This window comes from Chiloscyllium plagiosum, unplaced genomic scaffold (genome assembly GCF_037043375.1).
Source record: "Chiloscyllium plagiosum isolate Xiang-an unplaced genomic scaffold, Cpla_swu_hap1 HiC_scaffold_38, whole genome shotgun sequence".
NCBI lineage: Eukaryota > Metazoa > Chordata > Chondrichthyes > Orectolobiformes > Hemiscylliidae > Chiloscyllium > Chiloscyllium plagiosum.
In genome coordinates, this window is record NW_028270176.1 from 32,899,535 (window position 1) to 32,916,633 (window position 17,099).

A 17,099-nucleotide genomic window follows, 5' to 3' on the forward strand; every position below is an offset into this window, starting at 1 on the left:
CCTGTCAATGTCCTGTTGCAACATACAACAGCCCCCCACAAAATCATGTTGGTATTCAGTTTTCAGTTTGTTTTTCCATTGAGTCACAGACACCTGCATTACTCATTGAGGTTCAGAGGGACAATCTTATTGAAAAATGCAGAGAGGGACTTCCCCCTTGTGTGGGAGAGTGGAGGATCAGAGGGGCATCATCTCTGAACCGGGGGGTCTCCCACTGAAGATGGAGATGAGGAGGAATGTCTTCTCTCACAGGAGAGTGAATCATAGAGTTATAGAGATGTACAGCACGGAAACAGACCCTTCGGTCCAACCCGTCCATGCCAACCAGATATCCCAACCCAATCTAGTCCCACCTGCCAGCACCCTCTGAACCCTTCTTGTTCATATACCCATCCAAATGCCTCTTAAGTGTTGTAATTGTACCAGCCTCCACCACATCCTCTGGCAGCTCATTCCATTCACGTACCACCCTCTGGGTAAAAATGATGCCCCTTAGGTCTCTTTTATATCTTTCCCCTCTCACCCTAAACCTATGCCCCTCTAGTTCTGGACTCCCCCACCCCAGGGAAAAGACTTTGTCTATTTACCCTATCCATGCCCCTCATGACATTATAAACCTCTATAAGGTCACCCCTCAGCCTCTGACGCTCCAGGGAAAACAGTCCCAGCCTATTCAATCTCTCCCTAAAGTTCAAATCCTCCAACCCTGGCAACATCCTTGTAAATCTTTTCTGAACCCTTTCAAATTTCACAACATCTTTCCGATGGGAAGGAGACCAGAATTGCACACAATATTCCAACAGTGGCCTCACCAATGTCCTGTACAGCCGCAACATGACCTCCCAACTCCTGTACTCAATACTCTGACCAATAAAGGAAAGCATACCAAACACCTTCTTCACTATCCTATCTACCTGCGACTCCACTTTCAAGGAGCTATGAACCTGCACTCCAAGGTCTCTTTGTTCAGCAACACTCCCGAGGACATTACTATTAAGTGGATAAGTCCTGCTAAGATTTGCTTTCCCAAAATGCAGCACCTCACATTTATCTGAATTAGATTTCATCTGCCACTTCTCAGCCCATTGGCCCATCTGGTCAAGATCCTGTTGTGATCTGAGGTAACCCTCTTCGCTGTCCACTACACCTCCAATTTTGGTGTCATCTGTAAACTTACTAACTGTACCTCTTATGCTCACATCCAAATCATTTATGTAAATGACAAAAAGTAGACGGCCCAGCACCGATCCTTGTTGCACTCCACTGGTCACAGGCCTCCAGTCTGAAAAACAACCCTCCACTACCACCCTCTGTCTTCTACCTTTGATCCAGTTCTGTATCCAAATGGCTAGTTCTCCCTGTATTCCATGAGATCTCACCTTGCAAATCAGTCTCCCATGGGGAACCTTGTCGAACGCCTTACTGAAGTCCACATAGATCACATCTACTGCTCTGCCCTCATCAATCTTTTTTGTTAGTTCTTCAAAAAACTCAATCAAGTTTGTGAGACATGATTTCCCACACACAAAGCCATGTTGACTATCCCTAATCAGTCCTTGCCTTTCCAAGTACATGTACGTCCTGTCCCTCAGGATTCCCTCCAACAACTTGCCCACCACTGAGGTCAGGCTCACCGGTCTATAGTTCCCTGGCTTGTCTTTACCACCCTTCTTAAACAGTGGCACCACATTTGCCAACCTCCAGTCTTCTGGCACCTCACCCGTGACTACCAATTATACAAATATCTCAGCAAGAGGCCCAGCAATCACTTCTCTAGCTTCCCACAGAGTTCTCAGGTACACCTGATCAGGTCCTGGGGATTTATCCACCTTTATGCATATCAAGACATCCAGCACTTCCTCCTCTGTAATATGGACATTTTGCAAGATGTCACCATCTATTTCCCTACAGTCTATATCTTCCATATCCTTTTCCACAGTAAACACTGGTGCAAAATGCTCATTTGGTATCTCCCCCATCTCCTGTGGCTCCACACAAAGGCCGCCTTGTTGATCTTTAGAACATAGAACATAGAAAATTACAGCACAGAACAGGCCCTTTGGCCCACAATATTGTGCCAAGAATTAATCCTAATGTAAAATAAAATAACTTGACCTACGCACACCTCAACTCACTGCTGTCCATGTGCATGTCCAGCAATCACTTAAATATAAAACTGAAAGAAGCCCCTTTGAGGAGCCCTATTCTCTCCCTAGTTACCCTTTTGTTCTTAATATATTTGTAAAAACCCTTTGGATTCTCCTTAATTCTTTGGCCAAAACTATCTCATGTCCCCGTTTTGCCCTCCTGATTTCCCTCTTAAGTGTATTCCTACTGCCTTTATATTCTTCTAAGGGTTCACTCGATCTATCCTGTCTATACCTGACATATGCTTCCTTCTTTTCCTTAACCAAATCCTCAACTTCTTTAGTCATCCAGCATTCCCTCTACCTACCAGTCTTTCCCTTCACCAGAACAGGAACTTCTGTAGCATTTGTTATCGCAGAGGGCTGTGGAGGCTGGGGCATTCAAGATGTTCAAGGATGTGAACACTTTTAATTATGGTGGCATGGTGGCTCAGTGGTTAGCACTGCTGCCTAACAGCACTAGAGGCCTGGGTTCAATTCTCGCCTCGGGCAACTATCTGTGTGGAGTTTGCACATTCTCCTCGTGTCTGTGTGGGTTTCCTCTGGGTGCTCTGGTTTCCGCCCACAGTCCAAAGATGTGCTGCTTAGGTTGGATTGGCCATGGGAAATTGTCCCATAGTGTCCAGGAATGTGTAGGTTAGGGTGGATTGGCCATGGGAAATTGTCTCATAGTGTCCAGGGATGTACAGGTTAGGGTGGATTGGCCATGGGAAATTGTCCCATAGTGCCCAGAGATATGCAGGTTAGGGTGGATTGGCAATGGGAAATTGTCCCATAGTGTCCAGGAATGTGCAGGTTAGGGTGGATTGGCCATGGGAAATTGTCCCATAGTGTCCAGGTATGTGCAGGTTAGGGTGGATTGGCCATGGGAAATTGTCTCATAGTGTCCAGGGATGTGCAGGTTAGGGTGGATTGGCCATGGGAAATTGTCCCATAGTGCCCAGGGATGTGCAGGTTAGGGTGGATTGGCCATGGGAAATTGTCCCATAGTGCCCAGGGATGTGCAGGTTAGGGTGGATTGGCCACGGGAAATTGTCCCATAGTGCCCAGGGATGTGCAGGTTAGGGTGGATTGGCCATGGGAAATTATCCCATAGTGCCCAGGGATGTGCAGGTTAGAGTGGATTGGCCATGGGAAATTGCCCATAGTATTAGGTGAAGGGGTAAATTTTGGGGAATGGGTCTGGGTGGGTTCCTCTTCGGAGGGTCGATGTAGACTTGTCGGGCCGAAGGGCCTGTTTCCACACTGTAAGTAATCTAATATGAAGTGGAGAATCAAAGGTGGGGAGGAGCACAGGGAAGTGGGATTGAGGGTTATCAGCCCAGCCACAGGATGGTGGAGCAGACTCAATGGGCTGAATGGCCTGTTGCTCTTCCTATTCCTTATGGTCTCGCTGCCCAGGGCGTCGAGGATTTGAATCAAATCCCAGCTCCTCGAGCGATTGCGTTTCAACGTATCAGCCCATAAACCACCTCAAAGTCAAGCCCATCCAGGGAGAAGATGACTTCAGCCGTGTGTGTGTGTGGTCATTACCGAGATAATCTGAGAAACCTGGAGGCAGAACTTCTCCTCCGTCAGAAACGCTGGAGAAACCCAGCAGCAGAGAGACAGTAAACCAGTGATCCCTTCGTCAGAGAGACTGTTGAAACAGAGTTGCGCAGGGAGCTGTTGAATTAGATTGACAGACTGCGTGCAGCAGGTTTATCATCAATCCCCAGTACCTACCCACCACAGCTTGAGTTAAGACCAAGATGGAGAGAGCAGACAGCATTGTAGACATGAGCTGTCCTCCTGGCCCACTGAATATCTTTCCAGCTCCAGCTTCTGTAACCCAGCCGAGCAAACACGATTAGCCTCCAAACCTAACAAAACATAAACAAAGAGATTTCAATAGCTCACGCATCTGAAGTGACGCTTTCTCAACAAGGTGGGATTTCTATTTGTTTTCTGGTTACAACGGAACTATGATTGATGAATTTTGCGATCGAAACTAAGTTTCGTACAGAGAAACAAGAATGTTGAAGAAGTGCAGAAATTATGTCCCAATATTTAATTATCTTCCACCCCTAGCTATGTTCAGCTCCATTTACAGTCCAACGGGATATGTCTGGGTTACAATAAACATGCATATGTGAAATTGCACTTAGGTAAATTTAGCTGGATGAGCCAAACACAAGCAAAATTAAATGAAGATGACATGAGGAAGGGGAAACATATGAAACCTGGTTTAGAAAGGTTACTGTTTTTTAAAAGGTTCTTGTATTACTGAAAGAGTGTGTGCACGTGTGTATGTCTGAGTGTGTCCTTGACTGTGTCTCTGTATGTGTGTGTGTGAGTGTGTGAGTGTGTGTTTGTGTGTGTGTGTGTAGTGTGTATGAGTGAGAGTGTGTAGTGTGTGTGTGTGTGAGTGTGTGTGTGTGTTTGTGTGAATGAGTGTGTGTAGTGTGTATGGGTGAGAGTGTGTAGTGTGTGTGTGTGTTTGTGTGAGTGAGTGTGCCTACTGTGTATGAGTAAGAGTGTGTAGTGTGTGTGTGTATGCGTGTGTATGTGTGTGTAAGTGAGAGTGTGTGGTGTGTGTGTGTGAGTAAGTGCATGAGTGTGTGAGTGAGAGTGGTGTGTGTGTGTGGTGCGTATGTGAGTGTGTGAGTTGTGTGTGCGTGTGTGTGTGTGCGACTCTGTGTGTGTGTGAGTGAGTGTGTGTGAGTAAGTGTGTGGGTGTGTGAGTGAGAGTGTGTGGTGTGTGTATGTGGTGTGTGTGTGAGTAAGTGTGTGAGAGTGAGTTGTGTGTGGGTGTATGTGTGAGTGAGTATGTGTGAGAAAGTGTGTGTGTATGAGAAAGAGAGAGGAAGAGTGTGTGTGTATGTGAATGTGAACGTGTGGGTGCACGTGTATGAGAGAGAGAATGTGTGTGAGCGTGTAAGAGACTGTGTTTAAGAGTATGTGTGCGTAAGAGAGAGAGAGAGAAAGTGAGAGAGAGAGTGAAATAGAGAGAGAAATATCTTGGGTGAGGCGCATCAGGTTCTGAAAGCTAAGTGTCATATTGTACTGGAGATCATTGAGCCAACAGCCTAAGTACCGATGGACACAGTTAAAAATTTCTCGAAAGGGGGAAGCTCACTCTCTCTTGAACATTACTGCAGTCACCTTACCTGATTGGAGAGCTGGTGTTGAGAAGGAATATTGATGCAGTTACCTCGAAACAGGGGAAAATATCAGTTAAAATCACAACGGTTCACACCGGGAATGTTCTCCAGTCACTGCGGCCACACTGCAACACTGTCAGGTTTGTGAACTCGACGCCCAGTTATTTCCTGTCTGTCGTGTGGCAATACAACAGTGACTCAAAGCTGAGTCCATCCTCCGTGTAGGGAACAGGATTTACAGCGAATTGGAAAGAAAAATCTGCTTTGTCCCTGGATGGTGTCGGGCTTCTCGAGTGTTGTTGGAGCTGCCCCCCATCCAGGGGCAATTGGGGAGTATTCCCTCACCCTCCTGCCTTGTGCCTTGTCGATGGTGGGACAGGCTTTAGGGGGAGTCAGGAGGGGAGTTACTCGCTGCAGGATTCCCTGCCTCTGGCCTGCTCTTGTAGCCGCTGTGTTTATGTGGTGGGTCCAGTTGAGTTTCTGGTCAATGATAACCCCCAGGATGTTGATAGTGGTAGAGGACTTCACTGATGCTAACAGTCAAGGGATGATGGTTAGATTCTCTCTCACATTGGAAATAGTCATAGCCTGGCAGTTGTGTGGTGTGAATGTTACTTGTTATTTGTCATAGAGATGTACAGCACGGAAACAGACCCTTCAGTGCAACTCCTCCATGCCGAACAGATATCCCCCAACCTAATCTAGTCCCATTTACCAACACTTGGCCCATATCCCTCTAAACCCTTCCGATTGATATACCCATCCAGATGCCTTTTAGATGTACCAGATCTTGTTGCGTTTGAACATGGACTGTTTCTGAATCGGAGGATTCGCGAACAGTGCTGAACATTGTGGGGTCATCAGTGAACATCCCCACTTGCTGGTCTTCCAGAGAAAAGGGTGGTCCATAACTGAACTTTTGAGATTGGCACACGCCAAGGGAGCAATTGAGAGAACCACCAGAAGCTGCCATGAGGAACGGACGATGTTTTAGTCTCCCATGATGTCACAGAGTGAGCTGAAACAACACTGAAAGAATGGTTGCAATGGTGGGAGTTTGACTTGTGATGTTGGCGTGCCACAGAAATATCAAAGGAGAGCGGCCATTATCCAACTCTCTCACTGGAGACAGAGAGAAACGACTAGATGCGAACTTAGCCTGAGGGTCAGCATCTCTCTGGCGAGGGCTGGGGCGAGGAAAGTAGATGAGAAGTGAGGCGCTGGAAAAGCACAGCCGGTCAGGCAGCATCCGAGGGGCAGGAGAGTCGACATCTCGGGCATAAGCCAGGAATGTCATCAGGAGAGTAGGGCTTTCGGGAGAGCTTTAGACAGTGCAGGAACTGGACTTGCAATGTCAATGTCAGTCTGTCACGCAAACCAACCCACTGAGCTACCCAGAACTCCAACAGCAGCAAGGCCGTAACAGCTGAGGCATTGAATTGAATTGGATTGAACAGAATTGAATTGAATTGAATTGGATTGAATTGAATTGGATTGAACAGAATTAAATTGAATTGAATTGAATTGGATTGAACAGAATTGAATTGAATTGAATTGGATTGAATTGAATTGAATTGAATTGAATTCAATTGAACTGAATTGAATTGAATTGAATTGAATTGAATTGAATTGAACTGAATTGAATTGAACTGAATTGAACTGAATTGAATTGAATTGATTTGAATTGAATTGATTTGAATTGAACTGAATTGAAATGAATTGATTTGAATTGAATTGAATTGAATTGAACTGAATTGAATGGAATTGAATTGAATTGAATTGAATTGATTTGAATTGAACTGAATTGAATTGAATTGTATTGAATTGAATTGAACTGAATTGATTTGAATTGAATTGAATTGAATTGAACTGAACTGAACTGAATTGAACTGAATTGAATTGAATTGATTTGAATTGAATTGAATTGAATTGAACAGAATTGAATTGATTTGAATGGATTTGAATTGAACTGAATTGAATGGAATTGATTTGAATTAACTGAATTGAATTGAACTAAATTGAATTGAATTGAACTGAATTGAATTGATTTGAATTGAACTGAATTGAATTGAATTGAATTGAACTGAATTGAATTGAATTGATTTGAATCAAACTGAATTGAATTGAATTGAATTGAACTGAATTGAATTGAATTGATTTGAATTGAATTGAATTGATTTGAATTGAATTGAATTGAATTGAATTGAACTGAATTGAACTGAATTGAATTGAATTGATTTGAATTGAATTGAATTGAATTGATTTGAACTGAATTGATTGATTTGATTTGAATTGAATTGAATTGATATGAATTGAATTGAATTGAATTGAACTGAATTGATTGATTTGAATTGAATTGAATTGATATGAATTGAATTGAATTGAATTGAACTGAATTGAATTGAACTGAATTGAATTGAATTGAATTGAATTGATTTGAATTGAATTGATTTGAATTGAATTGAATTGATTTGAATTGATTTGAATTGAACTGAATTGAATTGAATTGATTTGAATTAAATTGAACTGAATTGAATTGAATTGAATGGAATTGAATTGATTTGAATTGAATTGAATTGAATTGATTTGAATTGAATTGAATTGAATTGAATTGATTTGAATTGAACTGAATTGAATTGAATTGATTTGAATTGAATTGATTTGAATTGAGCTGAATTGAATTGAATTGAACTGAATTGAATTGATTTGAATTGAACTGAATTGAATTGAATTGATTTGAATTGAACTGAATTGAATTGAATTGATTTGAATTGAGCTGAATTGAATTGAATTGAACTGAATTGAATTGATTTGAATTGAACTGAATTGAATTGAATTGATTTGAATTGAACTGAATTGAATTGAATTGATTTGAATTGAATTGATTTGAATTGAACTGAATTGAATTGAACTGAATTGAATTGAATTGATTTGAATCAAACTGAATTGAATTGAGTTGAATTGAACTGAATTGAATTGAATTGATTTGAACTAAATTGATTGATTTGAATTGAATTGAATTGAATTGATATGAATTGAATTGAATTGAATTGATATGAATTGATTAATTTGAATTGAATTGAATTGAATTGATATGAATTGAATTGAATTGAATTGAACTGAATTGAATTGAATTGAACTGAATTGAATTGAATTGAATTGAATTGATTTGAATTGAATTGAATTGATTTGAATTGATTTGAATTGAACTGAATTGAATTGAATTGATTTGAATTGAATTGAACTGAACTGAATTGAATTGAATTGAATTGAATGGAATTGAATTGATTTGAATTGAATTGAATTGAATTGAACTGAATTGAATTGAATTGATTTGAATTGAATTGATTTGAATTGAGCTGAATTGATTTGAATTGAACTGAATTGAATTGATTTGAATTGAACTGAATTGAATTGAATTGAATTGATTTGAATTGAATTGAACTGAATTGAACTGAATTGAATTGAATTGATTTGAATTGAATTGAATTGAACTGAATTGAATTGATTTGAATTGAACTGAATTGAATTGAATTGAACTGAATTGAATTGAATTGAATTGAATTGAATTGATTTGAATTGAATTGAATTGAATTGAATTGAACTGAAGTGAATTGAATTGAATTGAATTGAACTGAATTCATTTGAATTGAATTGATTTGAATTGAACTGAATTGAATTGAATTGATTTGAATTGAATTGATTTGAATTGAACTGAATTGAATTAAATTGATTTAAATTGAATTGAATTGAATTGAATTGAACTGAACTGAATTGAATTGAATTGATTTGAATTGAACTGAATTGAATTGAATTGAACTGAATTGAATTGATTTGAATTGAACTGAATTGAATTGAATTGAATTGAACTGAATTGAATGGAATTGAATTGAATTGAATTGAACTGAATTGAATTGAATTGAACTGAATTGAATTGAATTGTATTGAATCGAATTGAACTGAATTGATTTGAATTGAAATTATTTGAATTGAATTGATTTGAATTGAATTGAACTGAATTGAATTGAATTGAACTGAATTGAATTGAATTGAATTGAATCGAATTGAACTGAATTGATTTGAATTGAAATTATTTGAATTGAATTGATTTGAATTTAATTGAATTGAACTGAATTGAATTGAATTGATTTGAATTGAACTGAATTGATTTGAATTGAATTGATTTGAATTGAACTGAATTGATTTGAATTGAATTGAACTGAATTGAATTGAATTGAACTGAATTGATTTGAATTGAATTGATTTGAATTGAATTTATTGTCCCGTGTACCGAGACACAGTGAAAAGCGTTGTCCTGTGAGCAATACAGGCAGATCACAGAGGTAAGTAGCATACATAGTAAATAATAGGTAAACAGCAGCAAAAACCAAAACACAGGTACAGGCGAATGTTAAAAGTTTGTGAGTCCATTTCTCTGACCCCCCCCCCTCACTCCCCCTCCCCCGTTTTGAATGGATGGCAAGAGGGTGTTATCATTTGGTCTGAAAAATTGGGTGAGGCAATATGAAAGAAAGGTCAAGCTCTTAAGGTGGGGTGGTAGCGTCCCTACCTGTGGACCAGCAAACCTGGGCTCAAGTCCCTGCTCTAACCTCAGAGATGTGCCCACCGCAGGTTAGTGAGTAAACTACCCCTGAAAGAAAAATTGAATCTCGAAAGGAGGAACAGAGAGTTAGTGGATAATCACGTGACAGGCGTAACGTATGCAGGGTCCTGGGTTTTATGAACAAGGGGGAGAGAGATCAGAAGTGAGGGCGTTTTGGTGAAATATGTATCCAATGCTGGTCGGGACTCCCTTGGAGTATCCTGCCCACACTTCAGAGCAAAGATGCAGGTACACACAAGGCACAGGTGAATGGATCGGGGGCAGTGTGAGGGAATGGAGTCACATGGAGATGGAGAAACCAAGGCTTCTGAAGAATAAGAGGTTGAGAGCAGTACTTTTGCAGTCACGGGGTGTCTGGTCAGGTTGGAATGGTGGGGTGAGAAGCGGGGGATTGGTGGTTGCGGGGAGGGAGCAGGGTGGATCTTGTTCTCATTTGCAGGAATGTATGTGGAGTACCAGGAGGTACTGAATTAAGTCGACAGGACCATAAATAAAGCAAGAGGGAGGGATGAGGAAATCCTTTCTCACAAAGGAAGCAGCTGGAAGGCGCAGATATTAACCGAAGGGTTCCTGGGTTAGCTGAAATGACAGTATAAACTGAAATGAAAGAATTTTAAAAAGCAGACCAATGAAGTGTGGTGATAACCTAACAACTAGGTAGGTCACAGGGTTTATCATGTGTGCGTGTGCGTCTGTCTGAGAGCATATGTGTGTGTGTGTGTGTGTGTCTCTCTGTCTGTCTGAGGGCGTGTGTATGTGTGAATGACTGCATGTGTGTGAGTGTGTTTCTGTGCATGTGTGTGAGTGAGTGTGTGTGAGTGAGTGTGTCTGCATGTGTGTGTGAGTGTGTGTGTGAGTGAGTGTGAGTGAATGTGTGTGTCTGTGCATGTGTGTGAGTGAGTGTGTGTGAGTGAGCATGTGTGAGTGTTTGTGTGTGTCTGTGCATGTGTGTGTGACACACAGACACCCACACTCATATACACACACTCACACTCACATAGACAAACTCACACTCTCAGACTCAGCCCATAACCAGCCCACGTCTGATTCATTGTGTCTGTCTGAAACAAAACTTCAGTTTTTCCAGAGTTTCTGTGACAGTTCAGTCCATTAATTATTGCATTCGGTACAAACACACACGCACACCTACACACTCACTCTCTCTCTTTCTCTCTCTCTCTTTCTCTCTCTCACACACACACCCACACACTCACACCCACACCCACACTCTCTCTCCCTCACACGCACCCACGCACTAACACACACTCTCTCCCTCACACACACACTAACACACTCTCTCATACGCATGCAGTCTCTTTCTCTCCCATGCACACAGTCTGTTTCTCATGCAGGTACATATTCTCTCACACTCTCTCACATTCTCTCTCTCACACTCTCTCTCACACACTCTCTCGCACACTCTCTCTCACATGCTCTCTGTCTCTCACACACTCTCTCTCACGCACGCTCTCTCACATGCTCTCTCTCTCGCACGCTCTCTCTTGCACGTTCTCTCTTGCACTCTCTCTCTCGTACGCTCTCTCTCACACACTCTCTCTGTCGCATGCTGTCTCACACTCTCTCTTTCACACACACTCTCTCACACAATCTCTCTCGCACACTCTCTCTCATGCACGCTCTCTCTCACACACACTCTCTCGCATGCTCTCTCACACTCTCTCACACACACTCTCACACACTCTCTCTCGCATGCTCTCTGTCTCACACACTCTCTCTCGCACATGCTGTCTCACATGCTCTCTCTCTCGCACGCTCTCTCTCACACACTCTCTCTCTCTCACATGCTCTCACACTCTCTCTCACACACACTCTCTCGCACACTCTCTCGTGCTCTCTCACACACACACTCTCACACTCTCTCTCACATGCTAAACGTCTCTCACACACTCTCTCTCGCGCACGCTCTCTCACACACTCTCTCTCAAATGCTCTCTCACACTCTCCCACACACTCTCTCGCACACTCTCGTGCACGCTCTCTCACATGCTCTCTCTCTCGCACGCTCTCTCTTGCACGTTCTCTCTTGCACTCTCTCTCTCGTACACCCTCTCTCACACACTCTCTCTGTCGCATGCTGTCTAACACTCTCTCTCTCACACACTCTCTCACACAATCTCTCTCGCACACTCTCTCTCATGCACGCTCTCTCACACACTCTCTCTCTCGCATGCTCTCTCACACTCTCTCTCTCACACACTCTCTCACACACTCTCTCTCACACACTCTCTCACACAATCTCTCTCACACACTCTCTCGCACACTCTGTCATGCACATTCTCTTGCACATTCTCTCTCATGCACGCGCTCTCGCACACTCTCTCTCATGCATGCTCTCTCACACTCTCTCTCTCACACACTCTCTCACACAATCTCTCTCGCACACTCTCTCTCATGCACGCTCTCTCACACACTATCTCTCACACACACTCTCTCACACTCTCTCTCTCACACCCTCTCTCTCACAATCTCTCTCACACACTCTCTCTCACACACATTCTCTCTCACAATCTCTCTCACACACTCTCTCTCTCACACACTCTCTCTCTCTCACGCAAGATCTCTCTCATACATTCTCTCTCTCTCACATTCTCGCGCACACTCGCTCATGCATACTCTCTCTCGCATGGTCTCTCTCACACGGTCTCTCTCTCTCACACACTCTCACTCACGCTCTCCTTCACATTCTCACTCACACGCTCTCTCTCTCACACACATTCTCTCATATGTTCTCTCTCTCTCGGATAGTCGCTCTCTCTCTCTCTCGCACATATTCTCTCTCTCCCGCACACTCTCTCTTGCACACTCACTCTCACACGTTTTCTCTCTTTTGCATGCACACGCAATCTCTCACTTCCACGGATAAACTTTCTCACTCACACATACAAGTTAGGGTGAACTGGCTGTCCCGTACTCTGTGGGTATAAAGGATTGGCCAGTCTGAACTGACCCGTACTGTGTGGGTTTAGGGAGATGACCACGCTGAACTGTCCCGTACTGTGTGTGTTTAGGCAGATGACCACGCTGAACTGTCCCGTACTGTGTGGGTTTAGGGGGATGACCACGCTGAACTGTCCCGTACTGTGTGTGTTTAGGCAGATGACCACGCTGAACTGTCCCGTACTGTGTGGGTTTAGGGGGATGACCACGCTGAACTGTCCCGTACTGTGTGGGTTTAAAGGGATTGGCCACGCTGAACTGTCTCGTACTGTGTGGGTTTAGGGAGATGACCACGCTGAGCTGTCCCGTACTATGTGGGTTTAGGGGGATGACCACGCTGAACTGTCCCGTACTGTGTGGGTTTAGGGAGATGACCACGCTGAACTGTCCCGTACTGTGTGGGTTTAAAGGGATTGGCCACGCTGAACTGTCCCGTACTGTGTGGGTTTAGGGGGATGACCACGCTGAACTGTCCCGTACTGTGTGGGTTTAGGGAGATGACCACGCTGAGCTGTACCGTACTGTGTGGGTTTAGGGAGATGACCACGCTGAGCTGTCCCGTACTGTGTGTGTTTAGGGGGATGACCACGCTGAGCTGTCCCGTACTGTGTGGGTTTAGGGAGATGACCACGCTGAACTGTCCCGTACTGTGTGGGTTTAGGGAGATGACCACGCTGAGCTGTCCCGTACTGTGTGAGTTTAAGGAGATGACCACGCTGAACTGTCCCGTACTGTGTGGGTTTAGGGAGATGACCACGCTGAACTGTCCCGTACTGTGTGGGTTTAGGGAGATGACCACGCTGAACTGTCCCGTACTGTGTGGGTTTAGGGAGATGACCACGCTGAACTGTCCCGTACTGTGTGGGTTTAGGGAGATGACCACGCTGAACTGTCCCGTACTGTGTGGGTTTAGGGAGATGACCACGCTGAACTGTCCCGTACTGTGTGGGTTTAGGGAGATGACCACGCTGAACTGTCCCGTACTGTGTGGGTTTAGGGGGATGACCACGCTGAGCTGTCCCGTACTGTGTGGGTTTAGGGAGATGACCACGCTGAGCTGTCCCGTACTGTGTGGGTTTAGGGAGATGACCACGCTGAACTGTCCCGTACTGTGTGGGTTTAGGGAGATGACCACGCTGAACTGTCCCGTACTGTGTGGGTTTAGGGGGATGACCACGCTGAGCTGTCCCGTACTGTGTGGGTTTAGGGAGATGACCACGCTGAGCTGTCCCGTACTGTGTGGGTTTAGGGAGATGACCACGCTGAGCTGTCCCGTATTGTGTGGGTTTAGGGAGATGACCACGCTGAACTGTCCCGTACTGTGTGGTTTTAGGGGGATGACCACCCTGAGATGTCCCGTACTGTGAGTGTTTAGGGGGATGACCACGCTGAGCTGTCCCGTACTGTGTGGGTTTAGGGGGATGACCACGCTGAACTGTCCCGTACTGTGTGGCTTTAGGGGGATGACCACGCTGAGCTGTCCCATACTGTGTGGCTTTAGGGGGATGACCACGCTGAACTGTCCCGTACTGTGTGGCTTTAGGGGGATGACCACGCTGAGCTGTCCCGTACTGTGTGGGTTTAGGGGGATGACCACGCTGAGCTGTCCCGTACTGTGTGGGTTTAGGGGGATGACCACTCTGAGCTGTCCCGTACAGTGTGGGTTTAGGGGGATGACCACGCTGAACTGTCCCGTACTGTGTGGGTTTAGGGGGATGACCACTCTGAGCTGTCCCGTACTGTGTGGGTTTAGGGAGATGACCACGCTGAGCTGTCCCGTACTGTGTGAGTTTAGGGAGATGACCACGCTGAACTGTCCCGTACTGTGTGGGTTTAGGGGGATGACCACGCCGAACTGTCCCGTACTGCGTGGGTTTAGGGGGATGACCACGCTGAACTGTCCCGTACTGTGTGGGTTTAGGGGGATGACCACGCTGAGCTGTCCCGTACTGCGTGGGTTTAGGGGGATGACCACGCTGAACTGTCCCGTACTGTGTGGGTTTAGGGGGATGACCACGCTGAGCTGTCCCGTACTGTGTGGGTTTAGGGGGATGACCACGCCGAACTGTCCCGTACTGCGTGGGTTTAGGGGGATGACCACGCTGAACTGTCCCGTACTGTGTGGGTTTAGGGGGATGACCACGCTGAGCTGTCCCGTACTGTGTGTGTTTAGGGGGATGACCACGCTGAACTGTCCCGTACTGTGTGGGTTTAGGGAGATGACCACGCTGAACTGTCCCGTACTGCGTGGGTTTAGGGGGATGACCACGCTGAGCTGTCCCGTACTGTGTGGGTTTAGGGAGATGACCACGCCGAACTGTCCCGTACTGCGTGGGTTTAGGGGGATGACCACGCTGAGCTGTCCCGTACTGTGTGTGTTTAGGGGGATGACCACGCTGAGCTGTCCCGTACTGTGTGTGTTTAGGGGGATGACCACGCTGAACTGTCCCGTACTGTGTGGGTTTAGGGAGATGACCACGCTGAGCTGTCCCGTACTGTGTGGGTTTAGGGGGATGACCACGCTGAACTGTCCCGTACTGTGTGGGTTTAGGGGGATGACCACGCTGAACTGTCCCGTACTGTGTGGGTTTAGGGAGATGACCATGCTGAACTGTCGCGTACTGTGTGGGTTTAGGGGGATGACCACGCTGAACTGTCCCGTACTGTGTGGGTTTAGGGAGATGACCACGCTGAACTGTCCCATACTGTGTGGGTTTAGGGTGATGACCACGCTGAGCTGTCCCGTACTGTGTGGGTTTAGGGAGATGACCACGCTGAACTGTCCCGTACTGTGTGTGTTTAGGGAGATGACCACGCTGAGCTGTCCCGTACTGTGTGTGTTTAGGGGGATGACCACGCTGAGCTGTCCCGTACTGTGTGTGTTTAGGGGGATGACCACGCTGAACTGTCCCGTACTGCGTGGGTTTAGGGAGATGACCACGCTGAGCTGTCCCGTACTGTGTGTGTTTAGGGGGATGACCACGCTGAACTGTCCCGTACTGCGTGGGTTTAGGGGGATGACCACGCTGAGCTGTCCCGTACTGTGTGTGTTTAGGGAGATGACCACGCTGAACTGTCCCGTACTGTGAGTGTTTAGGGAGATGACCACGCTGAGCTGTCCCGTACTGTGTGTGTTTAGGGGGATGACCACGCTGAACTGTCCCGTACTGCGTGGGTTTAGGGGGATGACCACGCTGAGCTGTCCCGTACTGTGTGGGTTTAGGGAGATGACCACGCTGAACTGTCCCGTACTGTGTGGGTTTAGGGAGATGACCACGCTGAACTGTCCCGTACTGTGTGGGTTTAGGGAGATGACCACGCTGAACTGTCCCGTACTGTATGGGTTTAGGGAGATGACCACGCTGAGCTGTCCCGTACTGTGTGGGTTTAGGGGGATGACCACGCTGAACTGTCCCGTACTGTGTGGGTTTAGGGAGATGACCACGCTGAACTGTCCCGTACTGTATGGGTTTAGGGAGATGACCACACTGAACTGTCCCGTACTGTGTGGGTTTAGGGAGATGACCACGCTGAACTGTCCCGTACTGCGTGGGTTTAGGGGGATGACCATGCTGAACTGTCCCGTACTGTGTGGGTTTAGGGAGATGACCACGCTGAACTGTCCCGTACTGTGTGGGTTTAGGGGGATGACCACGCTGAACTGTCCCGTACTGTGTGGGTTTAGGGAGATGACCACGCTGAACTGTCCCGTACTGTGTGGGTTTAGGGGGATGACCACGCTGAACTGTCCCGTACTGTGTGGGTTTAGGGGGATGACCATGCTGAACTGTCCCGTACTGTGTGGGTTTAGGGGGATGACCACGCTGAACTGTCCCGTACTGTGTGGCTTTAGGGGGATGACCACGCTGAACTGTCCCGTACTGTGTGGCTTTAGGGGGATGACCACGCTGAACTGTCCCTTACTGTGTGGGTTTAGGGAGATGACCACGCTGAGCTGTACCGTACTGTGTGGGTTTAGGGGGATGACCACGCTGAACTGTCCCGTACTGTGTGGGTTTAGGGAGATGACCACGCTGAACTGTCCCGTACTGTGTGGGTTTAGGGGGATGACCACCCTGAGCTGTCCCGTACTGTGTGGGTTTAGGGGGATGACCACGCTGAACTGTCCCGTACTGTGTGGGTTTAGGGAGATGACCACGCTGAACTGTCCCGTACTGTGTGGGTTTAGGGGGATGACCACCCTGAGCTGTCCCGTACTGTGTGGGT

General features: G+C 45.9%; 1 protein-coding gene across 1 annotated transcript in view; it reads left to right on the forward strand.

Moving 5' to 3' along the window:
* Window positions 1–5,560: 5,560 nt before the first annotated feature.
* LOC122547443 (uncharacterized) overlaps window positions 5,561–17,099 on the forward strand; it is a 73,180-nt gene continuing 61,641 nt past the window's right edge. Inside the window, exon 1 of the mRNA XM_087980750.1 lies at window positions 5,561–5,752. The gene's annotated coding sequence lies outside the window, so the exon portion shown is untranslated. The remainder of the gene's footprint in view (window positions 5,753–17,099) is intronic.